This window comes from Peromyscus leucopus, chromosome 8b, assembly GCF_004664715.2.
Source record: "Peromyscus leucopus breed LL Stock chromosome 8b, UCI_PerLeu_2.1, whole genome shotgun sequence".
NCBI classification, from domain to species: domain Eukaryota; kingdom Metazoa; phylum Chordata; class Mammalia; order Rodentia; family Cricetidae; genus Peromyscus; species Peromyscus leucopus.
Window position 1 is genome coordinate 3,802,426 of NC_051086.1, and position 23,771 is coordinate 3,826,196.

A 23,771-nucleotide genomic window follows, 5' to 3' on the forward strand; every position below is an offset into this window, starting at 1 on the left:
TGACATTTACTTAAGGACCAGATTCTTCGCTAACATCTTCATTTTTATTGCTTTCAAGGAGATAAATGTGCACAAAATTCTCCGAGGAGCATGTACCTTGTAAGAATAACAGCCACCATTTATTGAATACTCATTTTTACCGTGCTGAGGGCTTTCCACACATTAATCATAACAACTCACATTTACTGAGTTGCCACTAATGTGACAGGGGTGGTGGCAAGCACTTTGCAATTCTGAACCCGTTCACTCACCCCAAAACTCCTACGTAGATAGGTGCTATCCCACCCATTTTACAGTCGATGACACTGAGGCTCAGAAAGGTTAAGTAGCATGTCTAAAGATAAATGGCTAGTGGTAGAGCCAGGTTCTGACCCTAAACTGTGAAGCTCCAGACTTTGGCTCACAGACTTTGCCCCCGCTGCCTTTCTAGTATATGAGTATCTCATTTAACTTTTACAACAGGAGGGTGAGGTATCATCCTGACTGATGAGAAAGCTCAGGGCTCGCAGAAGGTCAAAGAGATACAATTTGAATCTGGGTATCTGCAATCTCAAGTCAGGAAGCTTTGGCTTGTCCCCCAGGGATCTGCCTGGTGTGTGGACAGATGCTAGCAGTGGTTTGAAAAATCACTCCAGGTATGAGAGAGATAGGGGACTGTCCTGACCTAGCCTTGGCACACCAAAGCAAGCCAGAGAGGTGTGCATGGATGCCAGTTCATAGCCTGCCTGGTTAACCGAGGGATCTGAAAAGAAAGTAAGTGACAAATACATCTCCCTTCCCAGCACTTGGTAATCTTAGAGAGAGTAAGCTGTATGGCACCTCATCTTACTGAGCCGACCCAAACTCTTGGCTTCTCTAACAGTAGTCCTTTGCTCCTGAAGCAGGAACTCCTGAAGACACACTCAGTTTCTGCTGCGTGTCGGTTCCTGTGTAGCGGGTGGAGTGCAGCCTAGACTTTCTCTCTCGGTCTTCTGCTTTCTCTAGGGTTCTAGATTACCCCTGACCACACTGGCTTCCCCCACTCCTAATGCCTTGAGAGGGTTCACCTGACCCAGATCCTGGGTGCACATATGTGTCTGGTTCTAAAATGGATTCAAGTCCATTTGAGATGCTGCCATAAAGCTTTTTGAAGTCAATCACCTTCACGTTCTAAGTATACCTTAGACCCTATTTCTTCCTCACTGAAGGACTCCATTTTTTTAAATTGTCATCTGTAAAATGGGCTGATACCCAGCAGTGGCTCAGTCTCATGAGGAGTAAGTGAGATAATGTTGACAAGGAGCTAAGAGCACAACCTAGCAGACAGGAAGTGACTAGCATGCGCTTCCTGTTGGGGTAGTATCTGCCTGGAACCATGTCTCCTTATGGGTCCCAGGGACTGTGTAGTTGTGTGTGTTTGTGGGGAGAGGGAATGTAGCTTGGAGCCAGCCATACCCATGGGCTCTGTAAACCACCCTCCTCAGCTTTCCCAGAGCAGTAGAGCTGGGTTTAAGGAAGAATGAGCAGTTTAGAAGAATCATCACCACCTGGCTCACCGGCCTGAAAATCAGGCTAGTCTTTGACCATGGCATTGTCGTGTGACTCCCTAAGGTGATGACCCTGTCATCTCACCCTGCATGTCATGCCAACCAACAGCTTTAAAGTCAGTCCCATCAGCCTATGACTTTGCATAGGTTTTTAGGTCTAGTTGAATCTAGAAGTATGGTCCTTTCATGAATAAGTCCCTGTATCCTTCCGTAAGTGGTTGCTAAGTCTACCAGGATACCTGTGAGGACAGGAAGCTTGCTGCTTGCTTCATTGTCAGATGATTAGTGTATGTTTAGAGTAAGAAGTATGTATTGAAAACTCACTGTGACTAAGTGGGGTGTGGGCATTTGACACTAAATCCTCAACATGACCTTCTATACATGATTCTCAGCTTACAAAGTGAAAAACTGAGATTGATGAGAAGGTCACATGCCTGAACCCATGCATCTTGTACCCTTCACTTTGAACTTCACAGCCTAGACATCCCAATGCCTGCTTCTGTGGATTTTATTGTCTAATGGTCCTTTACCGTTCATTAGCACTTCAACTCTGAGAATGTGAACTCAACAAGATAGACTTGGGTTTTGTGAGTGTTGGTGTCTAGTGACCATTGGTTATATGCCAGGCATTGTGATGGGTGTTTTTCATTACTCTCTGAGTCCTCCTGACACTCTTAGAGGCAGGTGGTATCAGTTTCTTACTTTATAAATTTGGACACCAAGAAACAGAAGGATAAGTAATTTGTCCCACGTTTGGTTATTTGGAAAATGACAGAGTGGCCTTTCAGCTTCAGGACTGACTCTGGAGCAGATTCCTCAGTGGTGGGCCTTGCTAGCTTGTCTAGGGCTTGAATTACTCCACACAAAACCTGCAGCAGGTTTCAGACTCCCTTTCCATTCTCCTCTAAAACTAGCTGTCATTCCAATCTCAGCTATGTCCCTTCTCTGGAAAGCTATGCCCCTTTTAGAAGTTTTCATTTGACCCTTAAATATAGTTGATTTTCTGTTTGTAAAGATAGCACACACTCATTATAAAAATTCAAATAACATAGGTATTTCTATAAAGAAAGAAAAAAATCATGGCTACCTCACCACCCAGGGCCAGTAAGCACTTCTAAACTTGGACGGGTCTTATGGTGCAGTATGTGTGCATGCTGTCTGTTTGTGTGGATGGAACGGTGGATAGGAAGTCTTCCCTTCAATGAAGAATCTGAAGAAGTGTCACACTGTGCCTCCCAGGTTTCAGATATCCTTCTAACTAGGGGCAGGACTCTGTTATGTAATGTGCCTTCATCTCTTTAAATAATCTCCATTTGATGATATTTAGATATTTCTAAATACTTGGTATTTTAATAATGCCATAAGCAACATGTTTTCTGTGTAAACCTTGGCACATTTGTCTAATTATCTCCTCTGAATAAATTCATAGAAGAATTAGCAGGTGAAAGTAACTATATTTAACTCTCTGTTGAAATGATCACTTTACAGCTTCGCCTTCTGGAAAGTTTTGTGTGTCTGCACCCTCACCACTGTGTACAGGAGGCTCTTTCACCAATGCCTCTGCCCTTACACTTGGTCAGTTCATGACGACTAATGTTTTTTAATCATTGCTAATAAAGGAAAGGAAATGCTATAGCTCATTCTTGGGTGGATGTTATTTTAAATGAGCATTTTTAATGTTTTTTAACAATTAATTTTTAAATTGGGGGTGCACATGTGAGTGCAGAGTGTGACAGGTTCAGGGAATGTTGGAGCTGGAGTTACAGGCAGTTGTGAGAACCTGAAGCGGGTGCTGGAAACTGAACTTGGTCCTCTGCAAGAGCAGCAAGTGTTCTGAACAGCTGAGCCGTTTCTCCAGCTCCACATAATTTTTAGAAGTTTGATTTTATTTTTAATTATGGTCATTTAAAATTTTGTGTCCCGCATTGTGTTTGGTACAGGCAGAGTGAGAACTTGAAGCTGAGTATCTGAATCACTAAGCTAATGTGAAAATTCTGTGTCCTAGACAGGGCCTAGGAAGTTTAGGAAACACAGTCTTCTCTTTCAATGAGCCACATATTTGTGTTCCAACTCTTCTGTCTCCAGTCCTGTCTGGGCCCTATCCTGGGGAGTTCACCTGGTTGAAAGACACAGCCCTCGGGAGGCCTTAAGTCTCATGGGCTCTCAGCTATCCACTAATTGATAGGGAGTTCCTTTGGCCTTGGTGGTTAGGGCTTAATTAATAACCTGGCTAGAGTCCAGAATCATTCCCGGAGTGGTCCAGCATCCTGCTGCATGCCTGGAGCCTGGGAGTCCGGGCTGCTCTCTGCAGTAGTTTCTAGTTTTCCCTTGGTCATTGACTTACTAAACACAAACTGTTTGTATTCCAACTGTGCCTTTTGCCCATATCAGAGGTCCTCAGAGAGTCAGTCAGTGTCCATCTGGTTGGCCGCCAGAGCCACCAATGTCACCTCTGTGAGTTGTGCACCTCAGGCTTCCTCTGCACCGCACTCCAGCTCTCTGTTCTGGAGTGTGTGTAGGTGATACTGTGAAGGGTTAAGCGCATAATAGGATTGGACTCTTGATTGGCTTGGATTACTTGCTGGTCTGGGACATGTGAATTGGGCGACATAAAACATCACATAATTGTGATGATTAAAAGATATATCTATGGTGGTTACTAGGTCAACACTAGCTCATTTGATAGAAGGCAAATAAAGGCATGAGATGTTTGTAAGTGGGTCTTGGACCTTCTGCCACAACTTACGGGGGAATACATGAAAGTGGTGTTCCCAGGGAGCACACTTGTCTCCCCATCACCCCCATGCTTGACACACTTTGGTATGTCCTTGTCTCCTGTAGTGTCATTATCTCCTGACACTCTGCCTTTTCAACTAAACCAGGAGCTCCCCGAGAACAAAACGTGGTGATAGTCTGCTCTGAACTTTTGCCCCTGGATTGGCACAGAGCAGATCTTCAATGAATTTTCATAGAACAAATGAATTGAATCACATATTATCTAACTTGCCTTTTGTCATACAGCGATTTTTAAAAATTTATCTAAGAGGTGAGATCTTGCTATGTTGCTCAAGGTATCCTTGACTTCTTGCCTCAGTCTTCAGAGCAGCTGGGACTCTACGCACACACTACTACACCCACTGCACAGAGTGCTATAGCTAGTGTGGCATCAATATTTGCATACCTATTTAATTAAGAGCACATTTGCCTTCAGCTTTCTTTCCCTCTCAATAATGTGTTATCAATACTTTTAGAATGAATGAAATACATCCATCCTTTTAGTATATTATGATTTCCCGTATATGACTCAGATTGACTTGGTCAAACTTGGGACTTGTTAGAGGTGTGCACTATAAAGGATATGATACAGACTCTGAACAAGAATCCATCCACATTCCTACTGTGGTAGGGGGATGAGATCCTGTAATGCCACTGAGGGATGAAATGGGCTCTTGGGAAGTGGTACCAAATGTGACACAGAGTTGTAGGTGACATGGAGGAAAGATATGGCTCATTTCACATTTATTTAACTATCAGAACACTTTTCTTTGTTAACTGGGGTTTAACCTTTAGGCCTAGGACCAAAGAGCAAACATTTCACTTTGCTCTGCTGTAGTTCTGTTTAAGTCATTCATGTCTGTTAACGGTGGGAAGAAGTGATAAGTGATGTGTAGACAATGTCTGTGGTTGTGTTTAATACACATTTATTTATAAAACAGGTGGTGGAATAGGCCTGAGGCCATGGGTTGCCAATCCCCATTTTAGATACTGGGAAGCCATTGGTGAGTTTGAGCAGGAGGCTCTTAATTTGATTCTTTTTCCTTTTGTACAGCTTTATTTGCTGACACGTTTACCCCCTCCCTTCTCTTTCTGTGCTTAGAATCAGCAATGACCCTTACTATTTATGCCACATTTTATAACAAAATATTTTCAAATCCCACGTAATCCCCACTAGAAAGCTGTTAAGCATTGCATCTGGTTTAAAGAGGATTATATAAATTGACCCAAGTCTCAGGGTTGGTACTCGAACAAGCTATCATCCTCAAGACCCTGATCCCTTATTCTTTTCCTTTAGTTAGTTAGATGTCTGTCTATTTTTATGTGGTCTTGTTTTCCTAGCTGGAGAACATGTTCCCATAGGAGAAAAGGGTGTCGTAGTAGTCCCCTCGGTCTCTGAATTTGAGGCACAGTTCTGAGTCTGTGGCAGGCCCTTGGCGTCACAATTGATCACTCTCCCCTGGATCTTTGAATCAGTCTCTATTCCTTTCCATTTAATTGCTTGGTCCTATCTGTTGGCAGGTGTTACTGCACACACATCTACAATCAAAGAGTTAGTGCTATAGTCTAAATATTTTATCCAAGTTTCCAATATGGAGATTGCCCCAGCACTTTTCGCCATAAGATTTTTCAAAGAGGGATATGCATGTTTTGGGTCTATCTAAAGCCGCACTTCCCCCCAAGTGCTCAAAAAGATGAAGGAAACTAGCTCAACTTTTGGTATTTTTACCAAAATGGGTGAGCAGAAGGCAGAACTAGTCTCTGGAAGGTGAGGTTAAGACCCCAAATTGTATGTGTTCCATATCAAAAGACTATAGTCCTTTGCGTACCGATGACAGGACCTTCTTTTCCTCTCCCCGCCCCGCCCATGCCTCACTGGACCTTCCCACACAGTTCCAGCTACCCAGCCTCAGCTCTCCCTTGTCTGGTATCTGCACCAGCCTGAGAGTGCTTTCCATTTTTGCTTGTTTGATTCTCAGCCTTCCTTTTGACTCTTCAGTGTTCTTCATACAGTACAGTGAGATCACACCAGCCCCTCCATGTAACCCAACAAAGATGATGTCCCTCTGCACTTTAGTTCATTCTAAGCTATCCCTGCAGTCTGCAAGTCCCACAGCCACCTGGCCCTGCCACCCTCCTGATCCCCTCTCATCTCTTACCACTCTTCCTGGGCCCTCTGTGACCTGGTTTTCCTGGTCCTGGAATGCCAGGGTCATTCTCTTCATCTGGCTTTCACCTTTGTTTCTGTCTCTAAAGTCATCTTTGCCTCATCTTCCAAAGCTGTCCCTTTCATTTGAAGCCTTGGCTCCAAGGCTAATCAGACCTATGACTCTCTCTCCTGCCTCTTTTTACCTCCCATGTCCTTCTGTATAGTGGGCACTGTCTTCTTAGCTTGTTCATTCATTCATTTGCTGTCTATTAGCTCCCTTCATGGTAGGAATCTCCTTGAGTGTTTGATGATTGAATGAGTGATTCAATCTATAGTGATTCTCTCTATAGGCAGAGCCTCCAAGGACTAATACAACCTTAGTAATAAAACAGAGAACTTTAAATTTTAGAACATGGAAGAATCTTATTCACCAGTTCTCAAAGCTCCCTGAGTAGTGGAAGCATCTTTACAAATTCAAGCTTAGGTAGTATATCAATGTCTTCAACAGAATGAAGTAGAGCTGCTCTAGGAAAAGTGGGGAATCTTAGTATCCCCCAGTCACTCTGAGCCTTACCCTATAGGATTTGAGATGTTCAAGAAAACCAAGCCTAAAACCTCCCAAGACAATTCTCTTCATTTTATAGATGAGAAAGAGGTGGGGCTCTAAGTTGTCCTGCTCTATCTGTAAATGCCTGAAGAATAGTGTTACTGCTTTATATCCTAGGCAGTATGGCTCCTGGCAAGTCCCAGGGGCTCAGGAAGCAGTGGAGTGGCTTGGGTGGCATGCCCAGGAGGCAGAAACCTGGTGGCATGCCTAGAGGGCTAGGGCATCCTGTTCTCCCCTAGAGCATCAAGAACGGTGATGGAAGCTTGATCTCCATCTGGGTCAGGGTCAGAGTCAGCCCGTGGAGCCAGTCTGAGGGAGAAGGCCAGCTCCCTGTTCCCCAGAAAGCAGGTCATGGCTGCTATTATTTTCCAAGCGCTCTTGGCCACTAACTGCATTGGTCAAAGAAACCAGAGAAGAAAACTTCACCTTATTTTCATTTTAATTCTTCTTCTCCTTCATCGTGCATTTAAAAAATTAACAAAAATGCTTCAGGCATATGGAACAGTGCAGGGGATGCTGTAATGAGCCTACTGTGCTGGACGAACTCAGCTCAGCTTAAGACATCAAATGCCACAGATCCAACCAAAGTCCCCCCACCCCCACTTTTCCCTCTCTCCTTCAACTCCCTCTTCCTCCTCATCTTTCCCCTGTACAATCTTCATTTCTCTCTCCAACCCCACCAAATCCCCTTTCTCTCACCTCACTCTTCTATGCCCTATCTCTCAACCTCTTTTTCCGTACACTGTTCCTTTCTCCTCCTCTTCCTTTTCTTTCTTTCTTTCTTTCATTTTTCCCTCTCTAGCCTCTTTTCCAACCTTTTCATTCTGCATCTTTAATAAGTGTTTTGGATTAGTGATTCATCCTTCTGGATTTCTTTGCCAAGGGTATGGGAGCCTAGTGAAGGTGGTGGTGAGCATCTCTTGAGATCACCTACCTTGCAGACCTTGGGACATCAGCCTCATGGGGATTCTGCCCCTCTCCACAGTGTCCCAGTTAGAGGCATTGCCTACTCATGCTGGTATTTCCAAAAGGTCATCTCCAGCTTGGTCTCTCAAAGGGAAAACCTTACTGCCACTGCCACGCTTGCCAGCCAGGTGGTCCAGCGTGGTCTCATCGGTGAAAGAGTATTGTCTTAATATTGTCTTGAGCTTGTGTGGCGCTAAGAGTTCCTCCCAGGGGCTCTCTTGGTATTTCCAGATGGCATTTCTACCTCATCACATGACTGGGGATGCTTTCTACTGTTTTCTTAGGTTATATCACTTTATCTTTAATTTGCCTTTGATTTATTCTTTATGTGACCACACACTAGGGGAGCTGTCTGTTCAGAGAAATAAAAGAACTGAGAGCTTTTGGAGGAGTACCTGGGGGAGTCACGGTGTCAGCTGAGTGTGGGTGGGAATAAGTGACAGTGTCCCACTTCCTTCCTGTATCCTCTGAAGACAAGTAGCCCACAGCAATGGCGCATAGTGCTTGAAAGGTTCGCTTGGAGGCTACAGAACAACTACAGCCACTCCTAAGGTCAATGCTGAGTTTCTGTTTCCATGGTGGGTGGGGTCCAGTTTTGTCCTCCACCTCAGGACCATTTCCTTTGATTTTGTGATGCCTGAGACTGTTTCCCTCTTAATTAGGCTTATTTGTACTGGGTGGTCTCAACCTGTGTACTTTCTAAGTGACCTCTTCCATCCCAAAGGAACCTTTGCTCCTGTTTTGACAGGCATATGTGCCTGATTAAAATATTAGTCCTGAGATTAAAGATAAGAAAGACTCCTGCAGCCCCTTGCCCCTCAGTAGCTCTGCTGATGTTCTCAAAGCATCAAAGGCGGCTCCTATGTACCTCTCTTCAAGGTCTTACAAACCAGCCCTCACCCCTGTCATTTTGCATCTGACAAAACTGTAATGGTGAGGAAATATTTGACCAAAATGTCTGGCAGGACCACAAGAGCTGCAAAACTTGTTTCGATTTGGGAACTTCCATGGGAGCTGGAGGAAACTGAGGACCCATTGTAGAATATGTGGACTGGGCAGGAAGCCCCACTCCTGACAGGCAATCACGGCACACCTTCCAGAGACAAATGGCAGCCATGCACTCTGCAGTGAACCATCCACTGTCGTATTGCTGAGTGCTGCTGGGAACTGCAGCGATTTTCCCTCTTCTGGATCCCTGCCTACACTGCAGAATTTTCACGAGAGGAAGGAAAGGGGGGAGTTTATGGTAGGAGCTCATCCCAGAAGAACAGAGAACTCAGGGCGGCCAGCAGTTGGCAGAGGCACAGCACACTGGTGCCATTAAAGGGCCATGCTTTGTTTCTAGGTGAGTCAATAGTGTACCGCAGCGCCCGCCAATGCTACAAACAGTGGCTGCCATTCACATCACTGGAGTGCACTGGACTATGTCTGAGAGACCGTACTGAGAGCTTTGGCAAGCCTCAAGTACCATTCAGAGCAGTAAGGAAATGAGGCCTCAGGGGAAAGGGCTGCTGTGGGTATCCCCAGCTTTGGTGCCGTGGGACCAAGAACTATCTCTGCCTCCCTGTGATTGGTTTCCTCCTCCTTTGGATCCCTTCCTGGTATACTCTACCATGGCTGAAATAGCATCCCGTTGTGAGACATGTTATCTGTGCTAGCTCAGAACAGAAGCCCCACGTGTCTTTCACGTGACTTAATGATGACAGTACCTCTTCTATGTATTTCCTGTATGATGGGTCCATGGTGTTTGCATAATAACAAGGATGTCCTGCTTGCGTTAAATCATAACGTTTTAAAAAAGCCTCCTGGGTAAACATTCTTATTCCGTCTCTGACTTCTTGCAATCAGAAGATCATGTGGGCTGATCAAACCAAGCACTGGCCACTGTCAGTAGCCTGGGCAGCCCCAAGCCCATTCATCACTCATTCATCACCCACTGTTAGTAGTCTGGGCAGCCCCAAGCCCATTCATCACTCATTCATCACCCATTCATCACTGGTGACCTGACTAGGGACCAAGGGGTAGGCGTTGCTCACTCCTAGCCGCCCACACCCACTTGACTGTCCTCCTCCCTGGCTGGTGTGTGGGATGTAAATCTGCTAGCACGTCTTGGTCTTCCATCTCTCTTTGGCAGTAGGATCATACTTCCTGGAGCCCTTCAGTGTCCTGTTAACCTCGACTCCAGCCACAGGCCTTTACCTTTCCTCTACATCCTTAGTTACATCCACTACCCTACTTGCCACCCATCTCCTTGAGTGACAACCTCTGATGACACAGTGAGGTTTGTCCCTGAGGAGGAAGTCCTATGCTCACACCATACTCTGCAAAGTAGCCCAGGATAAGTCCACTCATATCTGTTGGCCTAGCTTCCTCATTTGGCTCTTAGAGGTAGTGTCTGGCACACAGTAGGTTGTGAGGACCGCTAGTGTGGCTTCCTTTCTTCCCATCTCCTGGCCTAGAGATAGTCCCTTGCCGTCCCCCTCCATACCCTTGTGTGGGGCTTCAATGTGTTGCCTTAGTAGGAACTTTAATATGAGGGATCCTGTTTCAGCCAGGCTGTGGCTACATGCCACAGTCCTTGCTGGGCTGTTGACTAGGGGTGGCCTCTGTTTCCCAGAGCTGATCTGAGCCGACTCTCTGCCTAGGGACACAGGAATTGGCAGGCGATCCTAGCATTTTGGACAGATGGTAGGAAGCTGACACCATTGCTACTCTGTAGTCAGCCAGAAATGAGGAGCTCCAGCAGCTCACGGCAGCCTTCTCAAGAGGGAGGTCCAGAGTCTTTTGGGTCCAGGTCTGCTGTGAGTGGCTTGCATCATCTGGACTACCAAGAGCCCAAAAGTAATCAGAGGTCTATCAGTTTAGGTAGTGAAGCCCAGTGGGCAGACATTTTTGTTCTGAGCACCAACTACTTAGGTTTCTGTGCTGGCCCTGCTGATTTCTCCGTCTATTTTGGAGGGTAAATCACTCAACAACCCCATGCTTTAATTTTCCCATCTTCATATATGACTAGTGCTATTCCTTCAGAAGCCCCCAGAGTGCTTTAAATAAGGGGACACACCCATCAGAAAAGTACCCGTCAGGTTAGAAGTACTTAATACAACTTGGTGGCAAATCTTTTTACTCTTTGGTGGCACTGTCTTTAGGATCTATTGGAGATAAGGAACAAAGTGTTCTCATCTGTAAAGCATACAGTGGGGGGGGGGGACTGATGACAGATGTGGAAGTATAAGATCAGAAGAAAACAGAACTAAAACCCAAATGACTGCTGTAAGACTGGAGAGTTGGATCCTGAGGGAGTTGTCTCTTTCACTTCTAGGGTGTGGGGGACAGACTCCTGACAGCCATCTGACCCCAAGCCAGCTGGGATGGGACTGTAGAAGGAGAGCCTGCTCACCAGTGACTTAGAATTCCCACACCCCTTCAGCACCAGAGCACCAGAGCAGACAGATGACTGCAAGTTGGATACAAAGCCTCGGCATGTCCCTCTCACTGTTCTCAAGTGGATCTGAGAACAGCTAGGTCAAAGATCAGTCTTGGAGAATATGAATTTTTGTCTCAGGCTGTGCGGAGCTGCCTAGGGACAGGTTTGGAGCAGCCCTTGGAAACCCCTCGGTGCTGCACTGCTTTGCTTGATATTAGTGTCCTGGAAACTGTCTGCAGTGCACATTGTGTTGGAGGATGATTATTGCTGTCAGAGGTGAGGCTCACAGTGTCCCTTCCCACTCTTTACTGTGCACAAAGGCTGCCTGACAGACGTGTATACCCAAGGTGCAGACTGTGCTGTCTGTCTGTCTATCTGCCTCTATCTATTCCAGAAGTTTTTTTTTTTTTTTTTTTTTTTTTTTTTTTTTTTTTTTTTTTTTTTTTTTTAACATTTTCTTTGCCTTAGATTTTTTTTTTTGGAGGGGGAGGAAATGGATTCCCAGAGTCCTAACTAATGCTATAAAGCCTTTGCCCCAATCATATACTAATTGGCATTGATGTTCACTTACGTCATCTCCTTCCCCTAAGATCATAAGATTCTCACATTTTTTTTTTTTTTCTATCAGGGACCCCAGTGTTAAACCCGCAAGCTTGTTTTTTCATTTCTCTCTTCTTCTACCCTTCTTCCCTTTTCTACAGTTCCATTAAGCTCCCATTATATACCAAACACTGTACTGAACACCAGAAACACCTTCCAGCTCTTGAGGGAGATGGGCAATAAAAGACAGGGTGGTGAGAGGCTGGCCTAGGCAAGTGTACATGCTGTGACTGTCCTCTGCTAGGCCCCCAAGCTTGCCTAGATGTAGCTAGCCTCTGACCATCCTGTCTGTTGGAGGGGAAAAAAAGCTCAGCTGAGATTTGGGAATATGGACAAGTTCAAGTGGTAAAATAGGTCACATCAGCTCCAGAGAAATGACTTCCACAAAGATGAAGAATTGAGAGATCTTTCCATATGACCTTGGTGGTCTGGGTGGGACTGAGGAAAGGGGCAAATGTCTGGAGAAACCTGGCTGGTGGGAGGCCTCGTCTGAAGGACTCTGTAGGTTAAACAGGTCTTCTGGAACTACTCCCAGCATGTGAAAGCTGAGGTAAACAGTCCACGTAGGAAGCTGGCTTAAATATCAGTTCTCTCAGCACTTGCTGTAATTATGTTAAGAATATTGTCTGCTTAGTCTACTGCTACCAAATGGAAACTGATTAGCAGTATTACATGCCTTTGATGAATGAACTGATAACATAAACTGATTTTGACTTAGTGTGTAGAAGCTGATATCCACTATCTCTTAATGCTTGGAGTCAGGGACCAGCAAGGGCTGGGGAAGGAGAAGGGGGGGGCACAGACCAAAGAGGATCATCAGAGTGAAGGACAGGAAAATATTCCTTCTTATTATTGAAATTAGACCAAACGTGATCTGGAATTGAATTGCAATAAAGCGGCAAACAGAAACAAACCAATGGTAGATTAGCCATTTGTCTGGTTCCGCGTTCCATCTTGGAAGGCATCCAATATGCCACACAGTTGTGGTCCTGCTCAGTATGCGACTGTGGACTAAGTGTTGTGACAAAGAAAACGGAGTCCTATGAGAAGATAATAATGAGCTGCACAACCTACCCTGGGGACGTGAAGGGTATGAGTGGCACATGGGAGATAGTGGGCATTGCTTGGGGAGGGGGTTCCCAGAGGTGGGAGGGGAGTCCAGGCAGAAAAACTCTGCACACAATGCCTCAGGCAGCAAAGGCTCTTGGTATCTGTGACAGCTAGCAGAAGGCTGGAGTGGCTGGAGAACGGAGTTCTGAAGAGTTTTATGGGAGCAGTAATGTTGGTCCCAAAGGACATAATATTTGGGTTTTGGCTGATACAAAAAAAATAGGATGACATCATGAGTTGTTAAAGTAGTGTTAGTCCCCGGGGGCGGGGGGGGGTGCAGCTAGGAGGCATATAAAAGGGCAATGTTTGCCCTATAAAATTATCTCTCTGGTTATCCTGAGAAAAATGAGCCAGATGGGCAAAGGTGACCAGCAAGGTGTCTGTCACCATCATCTAGGTGGGAAATGGTGGCAGTTTGGTGAGCTGAATAGTGAAGGTGGTAAGAATTGAACAGCTTAAAAAAACATTTTGGGTAGGCTAGTGAAATGGCTCAGAGGGTAAAGGCGCTTGCTGCCAAGCCCTGTGCCATGAGTTCAATCCCTGGGACCCACATAGTGAAAGGAGAGCACCAACTCTACACATGTGTTCTCTAACCTCCACGTGGCACGTGCCTCCTCCCCTCATAAATAAGTTTTTAAAATGGGGTAAGCTTCATAAGTTAGTTGTTCAGGGTGATGCTGGAGGGGAAAATGTAGAAGCAGGAAATACTTCTATGTTCGTGACATTGGGACTCAACCTTCTGAGACAGTTACCCTGGTACCGTCAGGTAGCTTGTGGGCTACATGAGGCCCGACCTTCTTGGCTGTGTAGTATGATGTGGCTGCCATGTTTGCTTCTATCTATTGGAGGAGAAAGCACATTCTTCTATAAGGAAGTCTGGGGACAATGTCTTGCTCTAGGTCTTGGAATAGGGTGGTGTGCACCACGCTGTCTCAGGCGCACACTGCATTGGAGGAAGTACCAGAATGCCCACATGGTCCATTTTCCCATGCCAAAGGAACAAAAAGGTTGAATCTGGACATCCAAATCTGCAGTGATTGCGCCATTGTGAGAAACACCACCCCAAACAACGAAAACACGGAAAACGGTGGGATAGCATAGCCCTGGTACTCACGCTACCCTTCCAACTCCCCCACAAAAGGCCAGTGAACCACCCAGAAGAGCCTCCCCTGTGGGGAGAACACAGCAACAGTTAGCACCACTGAGCATGTTTGCTCTGAGGACTGTGGGTGCCTTCTCACCTCATCCTCACAACCACAGAATGCTGAGGCCCAGAGAAGTGGAGACTTCGCCAAACTCCTGCAAGTAGCACAGCAGGGTATGAAGAAGGGGTGTCTAGTTTACCGCGCATGCTCTCACCTACTGTGTGATTATATAGCAAGAGGCCACAAGCCGCTCAGGTCAGGAGATGCGGTCCTCTGAAGGGGGACGTCTTAACTTAGGTTGACACCAATTGAAAGTCCTGTACTTCCGTTGCTCTGCAGATACATGCCATCAAGTTTCCAGGAGGCTGTCCAGAAGCTGGGTTTCAGGCATGAAGCTGTGTGTCTGTCTTACTGTGGAGAGGCCACTCCTGTTACTCTTAAAATCCCCCTGGAATTCCTTTCTGAGCACACTAGGTATATAGGATATGAGTCTGGTCTGGGGATGTAGCCATGAGCTCAGATATTCCTCCAGAACAAGCAAAGGCCTGGATTAATACTGAAATGGTTGGAGGTCAAGGTGCCTAGGGAATTCATGGGTCCAGCAGGTCTCTCTGATACCTTGTAGTGGTATAAGTATAAGAGGCTGGGAGAAGTATTTCCGTAACAGGACCCCTAGGGAGTAAGGCCTGTGGAGTCAGCACACTGCCCAGGAGCAGGGAGGAGGAAAATCACTCCAGGTAACAGTAGGTGCAAAGGCCTCTGGGTATGGAAACAGGACAGGGCTCCAAGAAAGATCCATTGAAGGGGCAGTATGGCTAGAGACATAAGGAAGGGGGGATTTCTGGTCCTCTGTCCTCTGGAGAGTTTGTAGGAGGAAAAGGAGGTGCCTTCCTAGGGTGGTCTGCATCCTCAGTTCTTTTCTTTGGTTGATGTTATACTGGCCTAAGTGGGCATTTCCCCAAAAAAACTACAGGACAGTCTGGGAAGGGCCAACTGAGACTCTGGGCTTGTAGGATGCTGGAGAATTCAGGAGCTCTGACAGCCTCTGCTTTATCATTTGTAGGAAGACTTCTCATTCAGCTTCTCTTTCTAGTGAGGGTTCCTCCATCAATTGAAAAGAGTCTCTTCGTTTAAATGGAAAGTGACTGATGGATACTGGGAGTGGTCTCAACTCACCAAACAGGAACTGGATTGACCATACCAGAATTTCAATTGGCAATGCTATACAGAGCTGGTTGGCAGGTTTATTAACCCCACAACACTCTTAAAAGAGATTATCTCTATGTGTGAATGCCTATGCAGAGGACAGAGCTTTACAGTTGCTCCCCAACAGAGGCAGCTCATTATCACGGAAGAAAATGGCCCCTGGACCAGGTAGACCCAAGTTTGAAGCCCAACTCTACCATTTTCCAGCTGTGCGACTTTTGACAAGCTATTGGATGACCCCAGGCCTCAGTTATTCATTTGCAATGTTAAAATAGCAGTTGAAATCCTCTCACTTTGCTGTAGGTCATGGTAAAAGGAGGCCATGCATGTTTTTCTATAGTGTATTTATTAAGAGCTCTGGACTTAAATGCCTTCCAAGTAACACCAGTAACTACAGCCCTGTGTTTGGATAAAATCTAGCTCCAATATAATTAGAGCCAATAATTCTTTGAAAGAAGCTAGAACGTATGTGAAATACACCAGCCTTTAAATGTTGGTAGCTGGTTTAGTTTTTAAATCACTTAAGAGTAAACTGAACTCATCTGAAAGCAGCCCTTGGAACCCTCTGGATTTCCTTTTCTGCAAAGAGGTGGTTTAAACCTGGGTCCTAGATGTAAATAGCCTGGGGCTATCTTTTACAAAGCTGAGGGATGGCAGGCTGTGTCAGGTTGAAGGCAATGAAATGCCCTAGCCTTCTGGGGCAATATCATTTACTCATCAGGCCCTGCGTATAAGTTTGTAGGATATTCACAATCAACTCAAAATAGAGATAGATGGGGTATGGCAGGTAGGCACCACAGTAAAGTATCCCTTGAAGGTAGATAGCAAAATGGCAGCATCTACATCCTGAAATTCTAAACCATGTATTCTGTGTTCATTCTGGCTGCTGTTTTCATTTGAATATGCAATATCTACTGCTAACCCCCATCACAATAGGGTCATGATTTGAATGCTTAGTACCTAGGTGGTGGCTTTATTAGGCAAGGTTCTAGAAACTTAGGACGTAGGGTCAAGCTGAAAGAAGTCACTGGGGATGTTGGCTTTGGAAGCATATTATCTCTGCTTGCTTCCTGTCTTGCCCTCTCCTTCCAGTCCCCACATGATAGGAACAGCTATTTCTAGCCACACACTCCAGCTGCCATGATTCTGTGCTCAGGATTGAGGAGCCATTGGCTATGGACCAAGTCCTCTGGAAACGTGAGCCAAGATGACTATTTCCTCCTTTAGGTTGTGTTCTTGGTGGTCATGGTAACACAAGAGTAATCAACATAGCTGTGATTGGTCCCTCTGTCATTTAAGGACTTGGGACAAATGAGAAAGCTTTGGGGTAATTATAGCAGGGCAAGAAGTTATCACACACTGACAGAGGCACACCTAAACAATCATTCAGAGAGTCAAAGTGATGTCATAAAACCTACTTTCTTGAATTGAGTTTGGCAATATTGGTCCTTTGGATCTGAGGCTCCACATGTGCAGATTCCATCAACTGTTTGTCAAAAGCATTCAGCAAAGTCTTGTTACATTTATACCGAACATGTGCAGACTTTTCTTCCCCCTTGTCATTCTAGTAGGAGCAAATAGTTCTATGGTTGATTAATTAACTTAGAAGGCATGTGCCTAAGCAAGTGTTCAAGCCAGTCACCAGCCACTCCTGGCCAGCTTGCTTTACTGTCGGAAGCATTCCTGCCCTTAAGTGTTCCTAGGAAGACTGTGATGGAGTTGAGAATGTGAAGTAGAGAGACAACTGAGCAGCTCTTACCACCACTGGAAATGTGCTCAGGGTGCTGAGAAAACAGATGCTATGCAGAGGGAAATGAGACCACTCAACAAATATGTCTTGAATCCTTTTCAGAGGCGGGCACTGCCCAGCTGACTAGGAACTGGGCAGTGAGTGGAGTAGTTGCTGACCTCACTAAGCTATGACCTGTTAAAGTCCTGCAGATGGAAAGATGCAAAACATGTAAGGACTGAGAAGTTATCAATGAAATGGAGCAAAAGATAAGGCTAGACATGAACTTGAGACCCAGGCATGACGGTTGCTCAAGTATTTCTGGTGATGATGCCTTTCTGCTTGTTTTTCTTTTTCTTTTTTTCTTCTTTCCTTATTGCCAAGAATCTGATTTTGCATCTGGCCATGCTCAATCTTGGGGATGCGGAGGCATGCCGAGGTGTTGAGTTTATACTCACAAAGCCTGTCCTAGGAGAAGTCTGCTCTTACCTGGAGGCAGAAGCAGCACGCCTTTCCAGGAGGGTACTCTGGGAAAAATTCCCTGGCCACTTCTTCTCTGTTTACTCTGTTGGGATTAAGTGCCTAATAATTGGGCTCATGCAGAGAAGCAGCTAGAGTTTGTGGCTTGTGTGATTGGAACAGTTTAGAAAGTCAAAGTAGTTAATGATAACAGTAACTACCATTTAGTGAAGACTAGTTGCCAGGCATTGTAAGTGCATTACTTGCATTATGTAATTCACTTCTCATAGAACCCCTCCAGTTTAAAAGTGCAGTTATCTCTGTTTTATCCAGGAGGAAATTAAGGCTAGGAGAGGTCAAATCCTCACTCAAGGTCACACTGCTGGAAACTGACAAAGGGAAAAGTGAACCAGGGCTGGCTAGCTCTAGAGCCTGTCTTGCTTCTTATCTAGGGCACACTCACCATCCATAGCATTTTGCAAACTGTGCAGATATTTTTGGTTGTCACTACTAGGAGGGGTGTTTCACTGACACACTTGTGTAGACACTAAGGATGTTCTGGATATTCCACAGTACACAGGATAGCACACTCCCACCCCTACATCAAAGAATAACCTCAAATGCCAAAAGGCCCAACAATGCAGCCCCGTTCTGGAACCACAGTGCTTACCATCACCAATCTATATCATTTTGCATCTCACAAAATAGTCCTGGCCTTCACTAAAGGGTTGTTCTTAAAACCCTCGCTTGCCCTGACCTCATCTAGAATCTGCAATGGAGCAATTTAGATCAAGCCATTCCTAGCTAAAGCTTTCAATGAACAACAGAACAAGGGAAACCCCAATGGGTTTTTGCAGCCCCATTTCAGGTTCAAGTTCATGAATGCCAGAAAAGAACTCATTAGAGTCTTACAGGCTGCAGGACAAATGTTAATAACTTCACCTTTAATTTAAGCTAGGCTTTATTTTTATAGCTGGTCCTTGGGTAGCAACTAGATTTATTAGGGCATTTTTAACAGCTGAGGCAAATCAATAAAGCACAGGAGCATGTGATTTGTTATTTGCAAATATAAAATTCAGTACTTGTACAGACACCCACATAGACAGACAGACATACTCACACGTGCTCTCTGAATATAGTCCAAATTTTAAAACTGAGCCCAACTCAAACATTTGGGACCAGAGAGGGCATTTCTTAAAGCATGGCATCCTCGATGGCACTCCTGCCAGTCCATAAGGACAAGCAACATAATGAATGGCAGCACCATGACCAGTATTGGAGAACTAAGGGCACTGCGAGCTAGTCTTGTCCTCTTTTATGGTTTCCTCTCATCTTGTCCGTGCTGGTGCACTGGGCATCTCTTGTTGTGTTCCACTTTAAAACAAGCTCTGGAGCATTCATCCCACTTTATAAATGAGAATTCAGGTTCTGAACATTTGGAAACATGTTCACGGTCACAGAACTCAGTTCTGGCATAGAGAGCTCCTGCAGTGAATGTGGGCAAGACCTTGTTAGTTAATCCACCTAACAGGCTGGTGGTGGGACTATGAGAGCATCGGTGAGTAATTTAATCATCCACACCATGGCTATTAGCTGAGACCATGTTCTTCATCACTTGACACCTTTAGAACATAGAAGCTGCGTACCACATGAAGCTATTTACATTTACCTTGATTAAAATTAAATACAATTAAAAATCTAGTTCCTAGTCACAGGAGCCACCTTTCATGTGCTGATAGCCAACTGCAGCTAGTAGCTGTCACATTGGGCAATACAAGACATTTCCCTCTATTAAAACACACTGGATTAGAGAGATTAAGGAAAGAAAGCCAGGGGGCTAGATATCTAGTGTCTCAGGAAGGGTTAGAAAGATGCTAAGTCAGTCTGTAACAACACAAACAAGTACAGACCTCTAAGATTTTTGCTTTTGAAGAAAGGAATTCTAAGAGTTGTTGGGGACCCTCAGTCATGTGACAAGCAATTCATGCTCATTCTCAGCCAGTCCTCTGGGGAGAACTGTTAGCCCCACTGGGTGGTTGAAGCCCCTGAAGTTCAGTTACATGATGATTGAGTATTCTAAGTAGCAGAAGAGAGATTCAAACCCAGGTTTGCTCTCCAAGCCTACACATCCCCTTTATTCTCTATCTATACCTCAGTCCTCAATACAAATAAGAACTTTGTCTCTCAGTGTCACCTTGAGTCAAGTATACTCCAAGTTCATCAGGGGCAAACGTAATTGCCATCCAGCTCCAGGAATTTGGTCTGAGTGTGTAAGTGTTGGCATAACACACAGGAACGCTCACTTTTCTTCATCCCAATTCTCCCAGCCTTTGCTTCCTAGCCACACAGCTGGCACTCAGACAGTTTGCACCACAAAATGCCACTCAGCTTCTGCCACCAGCACTGTTGTTTTAATGACTGCAAGTCACCGGGGTGCCTTTCTCCCAGCATTTGGAAGAGGTTCGGCACGGAACGGGTCCTGACGACACTTAGTGTTTACTCTTAATGGCACCAAAGCCACAAGGCTCATCCATGTCTGGGGCTTGGTGTTAACTGAGACATATGTTCTCACAATACACATTCCTGGCCCAGATGGCTTTCACAGTTCTCTATGACCAAAATCCCAAATGCACATCCTGAGCCTGCCCACCAGACAGACACACAATCACTACACGTAGCCATCTAAAAGAAGCAGGATATTTTCCCAAGCAGTCTGCCTCATGGAATGTGTAGGGAAACTCTCTTTTGAGCCTTGAAATTACAAGTAGGCAAGGTCACCATAAAGTCATTTAAAATTGCATCTCAAGGCAGCTTGATGGCAGAGGACCTACCACTCCTCCCTGTTGATTTATTGCTGGCTTTAAACTTTTTTTTTAAAGACCAGCAGATAGATTGCACTGCCCGTGGTGGGAGACATGCTCACCTTTTCTTGGGCCTGATTCATAAACCATCACTGACCTGCTTCTGGTACCATTCCCTCTGTGCATAGCAAGCCCCGCCCCCCCCTCCCCGCCCGCCACCCGAGGTCACAGCACTAAAGGTTTAGCACTGAATGAAAACAGCATGCCATGTTCAACCAGGTGGCCCAGGAGGAGGAGTGGAAATGAAGTCCCCAGAATGACCCATCACACCTTTAGCCACAAGGCTGGGGAAGGCAGGCCAGCAATTTCTAATGGGCTCCCAGAGGCACCTGAACTTGGGACTGTGAGTTTTAAGGTCACTTTCCAGAGAAATATGATGGGTGTCTCCTTGTTTCTGGTCAGGCAACCAGTGCCTGTCACTCTGGGGCAGATGACTGTGTCTAGTTCGCCTTGATTTTTTTATCATTCTGGCTAGGTTAACCATTTGCTCCCAAGAGACTATCCTAATAAGGTCCAATTTCTAAACGCTGCATGTATTTGAGGTATGGTCATCTAGGCATAAGAATGACAAGCAAAACCCTGAGGTTTTTCCAAGACACCCAGGAAATATATTTCCACATCTGTAGATGCTCATTGGCCACCCAGCAAAGGGCACCTACTGTTCTGGCTGCTAATCTAGGGACTTAGCATCTTTTCTGGGCTTATTCTTTCACTGATGCTTTTATTTTGGTTTATTATCAATGACCCCTATTAATTTATTTAACAGGTGCTATGCTTAGGAAAAAAGAGATTATTATTATTTGTTTAAGAATTGCATGTCTTCCTCAGATCCTTATTAAGGTTACACTGTATTCCACGCACATGTAGGTCTTGTACAAATTGCTGTTTATGAGAGAGCCCTCCCCCCCTCATGTGTGGGGCACACAACATTTCAGAGGCACCAACAGCTGTTATCACTCTGCAGAGGTGTTCATCAAATTACCCTCCTTGTCCCAACTATGGGATGTATAATGTGGCCAGTGACATTTCTCCAAGTCGGTTTATTACCTGCCGGTGAGCATTCCTCTGAGACAATCTGAGGTAAAACTTTAGGAGTGATTATACTTTATGAGGGCATAATGCCCTTCAGGTTTAATTTCACATGATACTAACCCAGTGCTCACGTTCGGCTCATCTTTGCCTGTGTTCATGTAAAAGGGAACAACATTAAAGTTGCCTGTAATTAGCCCAGAAGTCCACGCCATACAAATGGTGCAAATGGACTACAAATCCTTTGTCTGACTTCAAAACCAATAAAAGACAGGGAGGTAGCATGCCAGTCACCAGCTCATAACGACAGGTTCCTTGGAGGCCTAGAGACAAGGAAAGAAAATCAAAGGAGGGAACCATATTCTATTCCCCTTGGGGGAGTCTTCACCACCCATGTCCCTATGGGACTGTGAGTGCTGTTCCTGCTTTCAATTCCCATGATGCTTTCTGGGTGGGAACTGTCTTCTTTAGGTGATTTAATCACACCCCCCATCTCTGAGCTGGGGGCAGGGCACAGGCTTGCCTATGCGTTCCAGGCTAGAGAGCTATCAGAGCCCCTTGTTCTCCTAGGAACTGGCATCTGCTGAAGGTCCTGGTGATAGGAGGTACCCAGGCTGTGAGAACAGGGAAGTGATTGTGTCTGTCTTCCCTTCTGACACCTTTTGTTTTGTGTTTTAGTTATTGGCCAGGCTAGCTCTTCTTATTTTTGATTAGGAAACGCACTGGCTTCCTTGGAGAAAGTGTGGTTCTTATTATAAATATTCTCTTCTTATCTTTTGGCTTTCAAGATTCTTCTGATCAAGAGTCTTAAATAATTTTAGCCATACACAGATTCACTCTTTAGTATTAGAATTGTATCTGCATTCTCTGTGTGTGTTCTAGAATCTTCTGGAATGACCAGCATTCTCCTGCACATTAACTGCTGCAACAGAGAAATCGGCCTATGTGACTTGTTCCATCTAAACAGAATCTTCAGGTGCAACTGGGTGGAGTAGTGTGTGTGTGTGTGTGTGTGTGTGTGTGTGTGTGTATACACATGTGTACATATGTGTGTATTAGAAAATATATCTGCTAGAATGTGTATGTGTATGGTTTAATGTGTAAGAATGTGTGTGTTAGAATGTATTAGAATGGATGTACAGAGTGTGTTAGAATGTGCATATGTCTGTGCATTAGAATACCTGTATGGTAGAATATGTGTTAGAATGTATGTGCATATGTATGTGGTAGATGTATTGTGTGTTGTAGGATGTTAGACTATATGTATATATACAGGTAGGAGTGTGTGTGTGTGTGTATGTGTGTGTGTGTGTGTGTGTGTGTGTGTGTGTGTGTGTGTGGTGTGTATTCACATTCACACTGCATTGTATCTATGAAGTACCAATAGTAGAATATTGGAGTGTTTCAGCCTCTTGCCTGATACCCATCAGTTTTGAAAGAAAAGAGGGTCTAAAGTAGAAACAGCTGGAGGGGTGCCCCCCCCAACCAGAGGATACTTCTTTTATTCTTTCAATCAACCATTTGAATAGATTACTTAATTAGCATTTATTGTTTGTAAAATTCTTTGTCCAGAAGTACCATTTTAGGGCCTGCAGTTCTGAAGAAAGACAATTTAATGGGTGATAATCTTGTATAGAATTTTCAAATTGATTTCTTGGTAGTAAATTGTTCCTCAATTGTAGTGCCTTCTTCACTCTCATTAGACACCAAGGCTTCTTTCTAAATGCATTCATAACCATTAAAATGTTGTCTCCAGTTCCCTGTCATTTGAAACAGGTCATAACTCCAGGCACAAACATTTAAAGGACAACTATACTTTCAGTTTCATTAGTGTGCTGGGAGAAGTGGGGAAGCACTATTGAAGTTTATAGAGCTCAGCAGCTCCTGATGCCAACAGTTCGGCTCTACCCATCCCAGGAGGAGAGATAACCTTTTTCTTTGTACACAAAATTGTTTGGTTGAAATTCTACTCTGCCTGAGTCTTATTTATCAGCCTGATGTATGTCTAGGACTATAGGGAGACTCTCCAGAACCTGTTTACAATTTGCCTGCCCTCGTCTCTCCCCAGTGACACCCTGGGAGTTGGACAAGCTCATTGCCAAGGAAACTCACTGATGGTGGAGTACTGTTTGGATCTATATTCAATCTGCTCTTTGGAGGATGGCACTCAAATGTGTGACTCAAA

At 45.0% G+C, this 23,771-nt stretch overlaps 1 protein-coding gene across 1 annotated transcript in view; it reads left to right on the plus strand.

The window, feature by feature from the left end:
* Dock2 (dedicator of cytokinesis 2) overlaps positions 1 to 23,771 on the plus strand; it is a 419,098-nt gene that overhangs the window by 241,351 nt on the left and 153,976 nt on the right. The window lies entirely within an intron of this gene.